Source organism: Petromyzon marinus, unplaced genomic scaffold (genome assembly GCF_048934315.1).
Source record: "Petromyzon marinus isolate PM22_M1 ecotype Great Lakes invasive population unplaced genomic scaffold, UKy_Petmar_22M1.pri1.0 PM_Scaffold_18, whole genome shotgun sequence".
Taxonomy (NCBI): domain Eukaryota; kingdom Metazoa; phylum Chordata; class Hyperoartia; order Petromyzontiformes; family Petromyzontidae; genus Petromyzon; species Petromyzon marinus.
Window position 1 is genome coordinate 1,979,900 of NW_027423146.1, and position 13,738 is coordinate 1,993,637.

Sequence of the window (13,738 nt, forward strand, 5' to 3'; positions counted from 1 at the left end):
TAATACGTGGGTGGATGAGTAGGTGGGTGTGGAGGTTGGTGAGTGAGTGGGTGGGTTAGAGATTGAGTGGGTGGTTGTGTGACGGAGTGGGTGGTTGTGTGATTGAGTGGGTGAGTGGACGGGTGAGTGTGTGGATATTTGTGGTTGATTAAGTCGGTGGCTGATGCGAGCAGTGTGGGAGCTTGAAGGGAGTGAGTGGTTAGGTGAGTGAGGGGTGGGTGAATGAGTTAGTAGGAGCGCTAGTGGGTGGGTGAATGATTAAGTGAGTGAGTTGTGTGGCTGAGTGAGTGACTGGATGGGTGGATGACTGGGTGAGTGAGTGGGAGAGTGATTGAGTAAGTGAGTCAAGCGGGTGGGTGGCTGGGTGAGAAATTGAGTCAGTTGGTGGGAGAATGGGTGAGTAGTTACGTGTGTAGTGCGTCGTGGGTGAGTAGGTCAGTGCCTGGGTGAGTTTTTGAATAATGGGTGGGTTCGTGAGTTGATGGGTTGGGTCAGTGATGTGGTGCGTGGGTGATTGAGTGGATGGATGAGTGAGTGGGTGAGTGCATTGGTAAGTGTGAGGGTGAGTGAGTTAGTGGGTGGGTGATTGGATGAGTGTGCAATGTTGAAGGGGTGAGTGGGGATGAGTAATTGAATGGCTGGATGAGAGGGTGGGTTGGTGAGTGGGTGGGTGAATGTGGGGGGTTGAGTGGGTGAGTGTGTGGATGAGTGAGGGTTTGGGTGAGTGAGGGGTTTGGTGAGTGAAGGGGTCGGTCAGTTCGTGGGTTAGTGAATGGATGGAATGGGTGGGTGAGTGAATGGGTGGTTGACCGAGTGAGTGAGTGGATGGGTGGATGAGTGAGTGGGTGGGCAAGCGGGTGAGTTGTTGCATGGGTAATGGGTGAGTGGGTGGTGAGTAGGTGTATGTGGTTGACTTAGTGGGAGGGTGGGTGAGTGGATGAGTGTGGGAGGTTGAGGGTGTGAGTGAATCGGTGAGTCAGTGGCTGAATGAGAGGATGGATGGATTGGAGAATGAGTGTGTGAGTGTGGTATGTTGAGTGGATGAGTTAATGTGTCGGTGTGTAGCTGAATGAGTGGGTGGGTGAGTGAGTGAGTAGTTGGGTGGGTTAGTGGGTGGGTGAATTGGTTGGTGGGTGTGTGAGTGGGTTTGTGGATGGGTTAGTGGGTTGGCGGGAAGGGGAGTGGGTTGGCGGGTGGGTGGGTGAGGGGGTTGGGTTAGTGGGTTGGCAGGGAGTGGGTTTGGGGGGTAGGTGAGTGGGTTGGGGGGTAGGTGAGTGGGTTGGTGGGTAGGTGAGTGGGTTGGCGGGTAGGTGAGTGGGTTGGCGGGTAGGTGAGTGGGTTGGCGGGTGGGTCAGGAGTGACTAGGTGGGTGGGGGAGTAGTGGAGTGGTAGCCTGGGTAATGGGTGAGTCGGTGGGTTGTTCACTGGGTGACTACGTGCGTGGGTTCGTTAGTGACAGGCGACTTAGTGGATGCGATAGTGAAGATGCGATAGTGAGTCAGAGTGGATGGGTTGTTGATTGAGTGGGGTGAATGAGTGAGTGAGTGGGTGAGTTAGTGAGTGGATTGGTGAGTGGGTAGGTGAGTGCACGAGTGAGTGGATGGGTTAGAGATTGAGTGAGTGGTTGAGTGGATTGGTGATTCAGTGGGCGAGTTAGTGGGTGTTTGAGTTAATTTGTGTGTTAGTCTGTGGGTGATGGAGTCGGTGACTGGGTGAGTCTGTGCTGGTGGCTCGGTGGATGGTTGAGTTCATGGATGGGTTTTTGAGTGAGTGGATGGGTTGTTGAGTGAGTTGATGGGTGAGTGAGTGGGTGAAACGGTGCGTGGGTAGGTTAGTGAGTGAGTGGATGGGTGGGTGATTGATTGGGTGAGTGTGTTGGCAAGTGAGAGGGTGAGTGAGTGGGTGGTTAATCGGTTGGTGGGTGCGTGAAGGAGTGGTTGGGATGAGTGAGTTAGTGAGTGGATACGTCAGTGAGTGAATGGGTGGGTGAGTGGGTGAGAGGTTGCGTTGGTAGTAGGTGAGTGGGTGGTGAGTGGGTTGGTTCTTGAGTGAGTAGGTGGTTTGTTAAGTGAATGAGTGGGTGGTTGGGTTGGTTATTGAGTTTGTGGGTGAGTTGGTGGGTGGGTGAGTTAGTGGTTGAGTTAGTGAATGAATGCCTGTGTTAATAAGTGGGTGAGTGGGTGTGGGGTTGGTGGATGAGTGGGTTGGTGAATGAGTTAGTGAGTGGATGGGTGGGTGAGTGAGTGGGTGATTGAGTGGATGGGTGGATGACTGGGTAAATGATTGGGTAAGTTACGAGGGTGAGTAAGTGAGTTACAGGGTGAGTGGGTCGGTGGGTGATTGGGTGGGTGGGTGAGTGGGTGTGATCATCCCCATGCTCTCCATGGAGCTCTCTGTAGTGAGGGGCAGCTCACAGGGACAGCTGTTGCAGGGATTCACAACAGCTGCTTCTCCTCCTCCAGTTCTGAACCAGCTGACCAGGGTTGCCAGACGAGGCCAAGCAGCTCCTCGAGTTGTTCCACAGCTTCCTTCATGCCTGCTGTGCCACGTGCAGCTTCTGCATGAGGCTACTGTGCCACGTGCGGCTTGTGCGTTAGGCTGCTGCGCCGCGTGTGAGGCTGCTGTGTGAGGCTGCTGTGTCGCGTGAGGCTGCTGCGTGAGGCTGCTGTGTGAGGCTGCTGTGCCACGTGAGGCTGCTGTGTCGCGTGAGGCTGCTGCGTGAGGCTGCTGTGCCGCGTGAGATTGCTGTGCCGCGTGGGTCGACGTGACATCACCGTCAGTCTAGGGGGATCTTTGTATGAGTGATGGGGCAGTCGTAGAGAAAGTGGAGAAGTTTCCGTACTTATGCAGTCAGCAGAGGTCTCACGCCGAATCAGCTGAGTAGCATGATTTGTTCGTCGTGTGAACCAAAATTGAGGTGAATAATTTTTAGTAAAAAAAATGATGACATTACACTGGCTATGAATATGACTATATAAAAGGTTAGGATCTTGTGTCGGATGCATATTTGCTGGACTTTATACAGTGGCTTGGGCCAAGAAACTGGCATTCAGAGGCAAACTTGACATGGTGGGGATTTGTTTCCAGAAACACACTCAGCCACCTTTGTCTCTCCAGTGGTGATGTTTACCAACCACACCTGATACTAATTTAAGGTTAAGTCGACTTAGGGGAGGCATAGGGTCGATTAGAATATAATTCATCACTGATTTTGGCCACAACCGGGAATTATATCTCGTAAGACTGCGATCAAGAATACTTGAAAGTGTCGGGGCCAGAGGACATCCCCATCACACCCCACAGTAAACATGAGGAAATGGCTCTGACACCCGGCCATGCAGCGTTACGTGGGCCTGCCCACCATCATGGTCTTTAATGGTCGTGAACAGAGTCAGGGACCCTAAATAACACGAAGAATAATCCAAGACCATAGCCTCTTAATGGTAATGCAGGCCTCCAGCAGGTGAAGAGAGCTTCCTGATGCGTTTGTGCGTTTTTCACCGTTGCGGTGCCCCGCCGTGGCATTTTGGTGATGCTTTTGTTTTCCATTTGTGGAGGCAATTGCTCGTGCCATGGCCAGGTTGGATCCGGTGTACGGTGGCCCCCCACTGCTTGCGGTGGTGGGGGGCCAGCGAGCTTCTTGATGGTTTGATCCACGATGAGGCACTTCTTGGGGATATTTGAGTTCTCCCAATTGTTTATCCACTCATTCGTACCGGTTGTGTGGACAGAAGCAGGAGGGATTTAAGAAAAGTTCACATTGATTAAAATGGCCACGATAAATCGAACCGGCGACTTCTATATTGTGTACCAACCATTACATCATGGCAACATCCTGTGATGTCACGTTTATAAGGGTGGGGGGAAATAACAACCAGGGTACTAGGTGTTAGTGTGTTTGAGGACGCAAGTTTCAAATACAATTATTTTTTATCTTGTCCTCTTCCCCCCAACTGGGGTTAAAACAATCAACAATTGAGGAAAGGGTTGGTGGGACGTGTGCAGAGATCGCCTGTAATCCCAGGTGGACTCCCGCTCGCTGCACAAACGCCTCCTGTGGAATCCATCCAGCAGTTTGTCGACGGAAACGATGATGGTAGGCGACCATGGTTTTTGGAGATCGTAGCCGGGGCCGGAGCGGCAACAGTGATGAAGGAAGGGGGGGGGGGGGAGCGAGTGGCGGGGGCAGAACGGAAGGGGAGATGAGCGGTATCATTGGTGACGCGCGAACGCGCCCCAAACCGTTTGCGATCAGTCATGTCCATGGGTGGGACGGTGCTCGCGTCCACTTCCATGAAGGTGTCCTGCAGACACCTGAGAGTGGGCGCACACATGCACAAGAGAGAAGCCAATGTAACAATCCAGTTTGTCAACCAGGTATCTAGGCCCAGCCTGGATGCCCACGGCAGTCTCAGTGGGTGACGCCTGCCCCAAGTGGGCCATGCAGGCCCCTTAAACTGTGCCACTTGGCCCACTTTCCTATGGGAGCTGCTCGCTTTGATGTTGGCCGACCTTGGAAACGGTCGTGATGTCACGGAGTCAATGCAAAAGAGAGGCAATCGTCAAGTTAGTGCTGATTAAGGTCAAGTTTATAGCAATAAATGTAAAAAACAGATTCCAGCTGGGTATATGTGTAAGTCATCTCAACCACGTTAATAATAATTGAAAAAGAAATATTGTCGCTTTCATCTGGCTGTGGGCAAAAGGGAGGGTGGGAAGTTGTCAGAGTAATGAAAGGATTTGTGGCCATAGAGCCACAAGGCCCTCAATGTTTGAAGAATATTTGTTGCTCGTTATTGCAACGAAGCATAAAAGCGTATTGCGGAAAGTGTCGCGCATGTGTCTGTAGCGCGGTGCCCCCACATGTTCTCATTCACCTCAGCGACCATATCACAGTTCATGGTATTTGAGTGGTTCGTTTTTTTCTATTGCATAATCTTGCTGGTATCCATGAATGAACAAGACGAATCTATGAACGCATATTTGTGCCTTTAGGGATAATAATGGTTTGAGTGTCTTTCCATATGAACAGCGTTGCATAATAATCAATCGTCCTACTGTTAACGTGACAAGAATCTGCATTAAGGGTCGCATATGATCAATGACCGAATGCCGTGTTGTGTAACAATTTAAATACGAATTACATATTATAAGGTTAAGGTTTTGATAGAATAGTTTGCATGTTTTAATCTCTCTCTCAACAACAACAACATTGCGTAACGCGTCGGGAATTAACCACAGGTGCCGTTATCGAAGTGAAACAACGCAATCGTGATGTGTACCATGTTAATGCTGTGTTGAAATTCTGAAGTTGAGAGTTCTCATATTATCCAAAAATTTAAGTTTAGCTAGAAAATAAAATTGATTAAAGCAGAAGAGTTGTGTGTGATTCTTTCTGTGATTCTGCATAGAATTGTTCTGCGAATGAGATCTGAATCTCGGTTACCTATCATAAGCACACTAATCACTAATCCAGCACATAATCAATAAGCGTTAAATCGAAGATAATTGTATCCTTATTGAAAATGCGGAATTAAATAACAAGTCGAGTCTACTCTCTCTCATTCACGCTCACAATACCTGCACAACTGCATACGATTAATTGCGTTGTTCCAATTAATAACCAACCTTTGTCACCGAAGCTGGACCTAATTATCATAACGACCTGCATCATAACCACGCCCACTCGCATAAATTAATTTCGATTATCTCTCGAATTAGCATAGTTTATGCACATAATTACACCAATTAATTCAGATAAATTATTTAAATTTCAAATTTAATCAAATTTTCATTATTTTCATCAAATTTTCATAACCTACATATACAACAACCTTCGAGCACCCATATCTCACAGAGCGGGCCCTAACCTATAACAGCTGGCAGTTCACCAGCATTGCTTCAAGTGAGCTGGAGCGTGCTGATGAATATAAAAAACGGACCAGAGCTTGGTTTATGTACAACCAATACTGCTGAAATGGTGCACTCCCAGAAGGAAAGCCGTGTGGCTAATGGGATGTGTACAAATACTTGTATTTTTTAAGTGGAAAGACAGATATGTGAAGGAGGGGAATCATCGTTTGCGTGTTAATTTTGTTACTCATATCCACGATGTAAGCCAGTTATTATATTGAAACTTCGCAGAGCTTTCATGAGTAAGAAAGTTGTACCAACAATAATTATTATCGGTTCTATTGCGATCGAGGGCTGCACGTTTCAACGGGCACACATGTGTCATGCTGCGATGGTGACGGTGCTCCCGGTTTTTTAAGACCGGGAGGAAGTGAGGGCTTCACCTTTCTGGCAAATTGCCCGATGATGCTGGATGTAATTACCAGCGAAACGTCGTACTCAAAAATTGTAAATGTTGTGGATTCACTCTTCAACACACCGGTGGGCTGAAGGAGTGATCTATTTCTCTTTTGTCAATGTGACACATTTTTTACTGATTGGCCGTGTCGGGTAGTGGAGGGTTACGACACATTTATGAGTAATGCGATCTAACCCAAAAACGTTTATTATGAATAATATTGGTCGTGAAAGCCTACGGCCTTTCTGGCCGTGATTTTTATTTCAGCAGCATTGGTTCAACACGAGCAAACGTCAGAATGGTTTTCAGCTCTGCAAAGCTCATGATGACTTTTTGTGAAGTATTCCACAGTTTTGCATAGAACTAGGACCTGTAACTAACAGAGAGCATCCTTGCCTGCAAATATCTGGCAGTTCACCAGCGTCGGTTTGAGACACTGAATGCTCAAACGAACGCAAATGTGGTAATGATTATTTTGTGTTATCTCCATATATAAAAGTTGTAAATATGTGTCTGTTCAAAATGTTTAGCGTACTTCCCGACATGCAACACACTTGAAATTTACCATGTGGGTACTTTCCAGACTCTACACCATGCAAAAGTTATGAAAATACACTTTTTGTGTGTGGGGTGGGGGAGCTCAATAATGCATTTATTTTTTGTACGGCAAGTGAGCTGTGACGTCGAATCTGTCACGTGACCCGCACATGTGGAAGCGTAACGCATTGTCGTGTAGTGGTTAGCGCGCTGCGCTACGAATCCGGCAACCCGAGTTCGATTCCCGCTCACGGCCACTACCAGTGACGATTATTTTAACCGGTCCTGGGCCTCCCCTACGTCGACTCAGCCTCAAAACGAGTAACTCCTGTGGTGTGTAAACATCGCCACTGGGGAGACAAAGGCGGCCGGGCGTGGTGGATCCAAGTCCCAGGAGAAACTGGGTAGTACAGCTAGTGTATTATATGCGCGAGTACTAAAGCTGGAACGATTCGATTACCAAGTCGATTATAACCGATTCCTTGTGTATGGTCAATTACTCAGACCCCTTTAAAAATGACAGCCATCCCCACATCTTACTTCCTGTGACGCGGCTGATGTGATCAAGTCCCTCCCATCAGGTGGGACAACCACAGCAAGAAAAAACTGCTGAAGTAGGCGAGAGATCTGCCGTGGCACGAGGTTATATAGGCCTCGGCAGTAGGGGGGAGAGAGAAGGGGGGGGAAGGAGGCGGGGCAGAAAGTGGACCCCGCAGCAGCACCCGGGTCACTGGAATAAAGTGGGCCACCACTCATTGATCCGTACATTTAACTCGATGAGTCGATTCGATTCCGTGCCCCGTTGGGTCCTCCCCCCTTTTGTGCTTTTGGGTGTGCTGGGTTTCAACATAATTCCCGATCCATTGTGAATCTTCCCTTCCCCCATTTCAGCACTCCGATCTACATCCGACAGGAGATGATAAACCGCAGGGAGGGGGAGTAAAACCTAATCGCCAGGTAATTGGAAAAGTCGCCCATTGTCTCGCGGATTTACATGATTGTACGATGGATGGGGCAGAGGAACGTGCTACAGGGACACGCCCTGAGGAATGCAGGCATCGGCCTTTGGATGAAAAACTTTTATTTTTCAGTAATTCAGTGGGCAGTGCTCTCACTGGCAGCTCATTCTCAATTAATGTGGGTGATTCACCACGTGTTTGTGCCACATTTTGTATCTGAGTTGAGTCCATTTTTGTTTCCTTTCCTGTTTCTCTACTCCCTCCTGGTATAGCCGGGTGGGGGTATCGAAGGGGGAATGGGCAGATTGTGTTTAACCTTGAGTTTGTCGTGGCATGGGGTGCTGGTATGATTCCGCTCTTGGCTTCCACACCCAGACATTCCAATAATTACCTGTCTTTGTGTGCTGTGGTTGCTTCGGATTGGTGTGCCACTCTCTCGCTGGATTGTTACCTTGCCATCTCTGCGTGTAATTATGTTGGTAGTTCGTGGGTGCTTGCTCCTCTCTGAAAAAAAATTCCGCAGACTACCTACTGGATCTCCTCTCTGTTTCAAAGAACAAATTTGACCTCAGGTCTTCGCTCATTTACCAGCTTCACATTCCCTATTGCCGTACAAAAACTGGAGGAAGGGCCTTTGCTATTGATGCCCCCAGGGTCTGGAATGCTATTGCCAATAAACTGCAACTTGAATCACTACCTATGATATCTTCACTCAAAACTGCTCTAGAGGAGTTGTACAACCCTAGCTGCCACTGCTATTCAGTGGCCTAAAATATGGCTCTAGATTTTGGTGTTATAATTTATTTATGTAGTTTATTCTTAAAAATTCGGTCACAGTCCCTATGATCACTGTTACATTGGATTTATGGCTTTTATTTTGGTGATTTCGAAAAGTTTTTTTTTGTTTTGGCCATGTTTTTGTTTATTGTAGCACGGAGTTAGACTGATGGCTTTAATCTTAGTTGTCTTGTGGTTGTTGTTGTTATTTGACTTGCATCCCACTGGGATTTTTGCACACAGCGTTGGTGTACGGTGCTATTTCAGGAATATTTTGATATTTTTTTCCTGTATTTTCTGTTTGCACAGTCACATACTCACTTTAAGATGTTTTCTTGTTCATGTTTTTTGTTTGTTGCGGTTGCACCCGATTCAAGAGCCGAATGGCTCACAGGGCTATACCAAATAAATGAACTATGAACTAACTAACTCTGTGTTGTGGGGCTTGGTGTGAGGTGCTGTAGCTGCTCACGTGATTTTTACTTCCCTCTAGATGGCGGGGTGCATTATCTCTCTCCCTGTGTTTTGTCCGAATTATGGCACCTAATTCTATATAGCCATGCCGTGTGAACCCTATTCTGTATGTGGTGTAAGGAGGCCGTCTCTGGGTCCAAAACCATACCCACAATTTCTGTAATCTCTGGACTCAAGGATTAAAAAAACAATCTTGAACATTTTGTCACCTTCGTGGTATTGATCAACATCACCTGCGTAATACACTCCTCGTTTACGCACTGGGTCATAAATTTGGCAGCATTAAACCCCTCAGTGTTGAATATTCTCCAAACTTCGTAATCACTGTTAGGCTGAGTTGTTTGAAATAATTCCTAACCTTGTATGGTAGCGACTTTACCCATGGTATAGAATATTCATGTAACCTTCTTTTCAGCACTTGTTTTCTCGTCCAACTTCCTCAGACCTCTGATCATTGCCTCCACTTCTACTGTTGTGATATGATTGTGTATGTTTCTGTTCCTATTGTGTGGATCAAAATAGGGGATTCTGACGAGAGCTTTCTCCGTCAATTTAAGAGTCTTACTACTGAATGAGTATTCGGAAAGTTGGTCGTTGTGAGAGGAGTCAGTGTCAGATGAGCTATCACTCAAACTTTGCTGCTGCTTAACATAACTTCTGTAATGTATTTTGCGCCTGTGTTGTGGGTATGAACGTAGAGCGAGACTTCTCCTGGAGGCAATGCGTTTATTACAATAAACGATAACAACACCAATAGCCGTAACACGACTGGTGTCTGTTAAAAACACTGCTGCAGTCAATCACAGTTGGTTTTGAGTGATTACATTGGGGTGGGGGGGGATGGCAAGTGATGGGTGATGGGAGGAGACAAGGGACGCAACGTGACCGTCCATGTACGAGGATAAGAGGTGCCATCTGTGACGTACACAACCTGGGGACACATCATGGGAAGAAGGATCTCTCAAAACCCGAAGAGGGGAGAACTACATGGAAACGCATTGTCTTGAGCAATGAATTAGCACAAGGGGACGAACAGGGGTTGGAGTCATGTTCTTCGTATGGTCGACGTTTATGTAGAGCAACAACTATATTGGATTGAGGTGGTTGAGCCAGATCATTGTGTAAGAAGTAGAGTTGGTGCATCGCTGTGATGATGCCTCCGAATTTGTGAATTGGACATTGAGTTTTCATATATTCCATAGTCTATTCAGGCTTGGAGTTAGGGATAGGGCTACAGATTTGCTGCAGAAATATTTTTCAGAGCGTCAGTGTTTGGCACTACATGTAGGGCAGTTTCACATATTAGGCAAACATCACAATTTCAGCATCATCTTAATTTTATATATTTATATGGGATATAATATAGAAGGTAATTATTGCTTTAGAAATTACATTATTCACACAGATGATTTCTATCTGAATCTCTTGGTTGAAATACTTTGCCCAAGGTAAGATAACTGTGCGATTATGGTAATGAGTATCCACGTCCGTCTGAGACTGTGGAACTGCCCTCCAGCACTGCCGCTCACATCAGGGGACGTAGGAACGACTATGGTTGCTGGCTTCACCGTGGCCAACTAGTTTATTGATGGGCATCTCCTCCTTGCCATCCTCCTAAATTTCCACCACCATCACCACCTCCACAACCTTGTGCTTGTCGCCCCCAACTCAAACTCAGTGCAAACCCCTTGGAGGGCTGGCATTACCCAAGGGACACAGAACTCTGCCTCACATTTGGTTTCTAGAAGCTCCGCAACAGCCACACTGTGGATGTAGACAGCCCTTAGCATTATAAATGTGAGCCACTCGCGTGTCCCAAACACTCAAAAGAATTGAGACGAGGCGATAGTATTAGATACAAATATTTATTATTAAAACGCGATGCCTTGTAAGGAAGGGGAGGTGCTGGTGGGGGTGGGTGGTGCTGGAAGTGTGGGGGGCTGTGAGATGCTCAGAGGGTGTTCGAGGCCTGGGGGGGCAGGTCTTGGGAGGCTTCTTGAATGCCGGGCTCCAGTGAGCAGCCAGAGATGTCCTCTTCCTCCTCAACCGTGACAAGCTGTGGACATACTGACCCATTAGACACTACACACAACTCAGTACTTCTACCAGCTCAACTGGGATTACACACAACAATCAGCACCCCCTACTGGCAGACAAATGCCAATTGCACACCAGGTGCTGAGTCACCTTGTGCCCACAGGACATCTGTCATTGGGGGTGCCCTTTCACACGTGTTGAGATGAGATGTGATGTAAAGCGCTCTGAGATGCCCCGGTGTACAGAAAGGTGCTAAATCATTCGCATCGTTATCACTGTGTCCAGCAATAATGAAATTGTCTGTATTTGTAAACGGGGACCATGACGGCTTAACGTGATGGTTAGACCAGCTCATCATTATCATAATACACTGAATCGTGTGTGCATGAATCTATTATTTACGTTAAACGCAAATTATATACGTGTGTGTGTGTGTGCGATGCGCGAGTGCTGTGCACTCACCTCCACCTCGCTCTGCAGATGCTGCTGCTCCGAGTGTGCACTCTGCTCGTTGTCGCGGTAGGGCGCCAGCTCAGCGTGCAGCTCTGCCACTACACGTTGATACCACTGAATCTCTGCCTGCAGAGATTCCAGTTTCCAATTCCTGTCAATGAGCTGCGTGGGCCACGGGCAAATGGCGGCAGAGGGACACAGGAAAGCATTTTAACGACTGTGTGAAGTTATTGCAGAACATACAGGTATAATAACACACACAACCAGGATCTTTATTTATAATTGAGTAATGTAATGACCTACGAAGCTCTTTTACACAGATGTCCATAGACCACCTTTGACCAAATAAACCGAAATGCATCCAATCATCTCAGATCTTGGAAGAAAAGCATGGTTGAACTTCAAATGCTTGGATGGGCAACCACCATCAATACAAACCAAGATAATACCTATAAAAGCATGATGAAGACCGCTTGTGTTGCAATCGAAACGTCGTGGGTTTTTTTATATTATTAAAAAAAAGTACGTGACTTTACCGAAAGAATCAAGAATATGAATTCCTACAGTCACGAAAGTTTTATGTTAAACATTTTTTAGGAATTAATTAACTCAAAATCTGGATTAAAATAATAGATTAAGATCGCTTCCCAACCAAAAAGAGTGAGGGGATGGAGATGCATGTAGCAGAGGGGAGCAGATGGTCTAGTAGTCGTAGGTACTTCTACTAGAGGTGGGATGGTGGATCGTAACGTGGTACAGTCCTTAAACAGAGAATGCTCAGTAACCTAGTGCGCATCCATTCTGTACAACCATCAGTGTGAAAAATAAGTGTATACATACAGTCCTCGACTTAGGAACACCATACTTACGGAGACCCGACTTACGGATACCCGAGTTCCGAATCTGTTTCTATGAAATGTATTAATTTTTGGATACCATTGACTTTAAAACGCGAACTTGCACTTCCAAACTGAACCACAGAACTATTTTGTTCAGTGCTGCGATCCTCCACAAGATGTCATGAGTCAGCCTCGTGCACGCGCACATGTGCGTATATGTGAAAGTGATTGTGTGGGGAGCGGTAGTGTTGCAGTTCACGCGCTGCGCTACAAACCCACCGACCCAAGTTCAATTCCAACTCACGGCCAACACCAGTGACGATTATCTGAACCATTCCTGGGCCTCCCGTAGGTCAACTCGGCCTCAAATGAGCACCTAGCGCGCTTTATAAACATCACCACTCGGGACACAAATGCAGCTGGGTGTGGTGCTGGCACACAACCCCTCGCATGCCGTGCTGGCTTTCATAGGCTATCGCTAACAGCACGTGCCCCAACAGCCTATTACAGCTACACGGTGGATCTTTGTGCGGATCGGAAGTGTAGCGGTGAGCACGCTTGTGATTTAAAAGCGGTGAGTGAAAAAAATATATTTTTACTACATTTTATGTATTACTTACGATACACTATATTTTTAGTGTTAATGCAAATGTACATGATTTCTTATTTACGAGTTTAACTCTTTTGTTGAACCTTAACACATTTTATAACACTGACAATATGGGAATTTAAATATCGCACATTATTGTATTCCGACTTACGAACCGTTCCGACTTATGAATGGGCCTCAGGAACTAAATGCGTTCGTAAGTCGAGGACTGCCATATTATTGATATATTTGTCTATTATACTGTGTGTATTATTAGTTGTTTATCATGTAAAATTAGTTTACACTTGAAAAATATTCACCATAAATCCGGTATGTGGGGAAAAAATATTGATAGAGTATGTGTAGTGGCATAGCGCTGGCTGCTGGTAAAAAAGGGTAACTGCGGTGTATGGTAGTACCCACGTCAGCAGGCCACGATAGACACGAGAGGGGGACATCTAGGGGAAAGGTCACAGAGGGGGGGCCATCGGGAACCCGCTAGTAGGTTCCAGAGAGGGGGCGTGGCCGTGGCGGAGCGAGGCCACGCTGAGAGTATAAGAAGGGCCCCTGTGAGGGACCTTGTGGCTGTTGCTGGAAGTGGGATCCTCGTCGTGCTGTTCGTATATATAAGATAGTCGTCGTCACCATCTCGTCATCGTCGTTGTCGTCTCGTCGCTGTCGTCTTGTCGCCATCGTCGCTGCCGTCTTCACTCGATATTACGCTGCTAGATAGGTGTTCGCTGTCTCCGTTCAGTGCTGTCAG

The 13,738-nt window shown here is 47.0% G+C and overlaps 1 long non-coding RNA gene across 1 annotated transcript; it reads right to left on the reverse strand.

The window, feature by feature from the left end:
* Positions 1-10,908: 10,908 nt before the first annotated feature.
* LOC142922821 (uncharacterized) lies at positions 10,909-11,708 on the reverse strand. The gene is made up of 2 exons (XR_012940365.1): positions 11,557-11,708; positions 10,909-11,113 (listed from the first exon to the last, which is right to left on the reverse strand). It is a non-coding gene; the product is annotated as an uncharacterized LOC142922821 (long non-coding RNA).
* Positions 11,709-13,738: the final 2,030 nt, after the last annotated feature.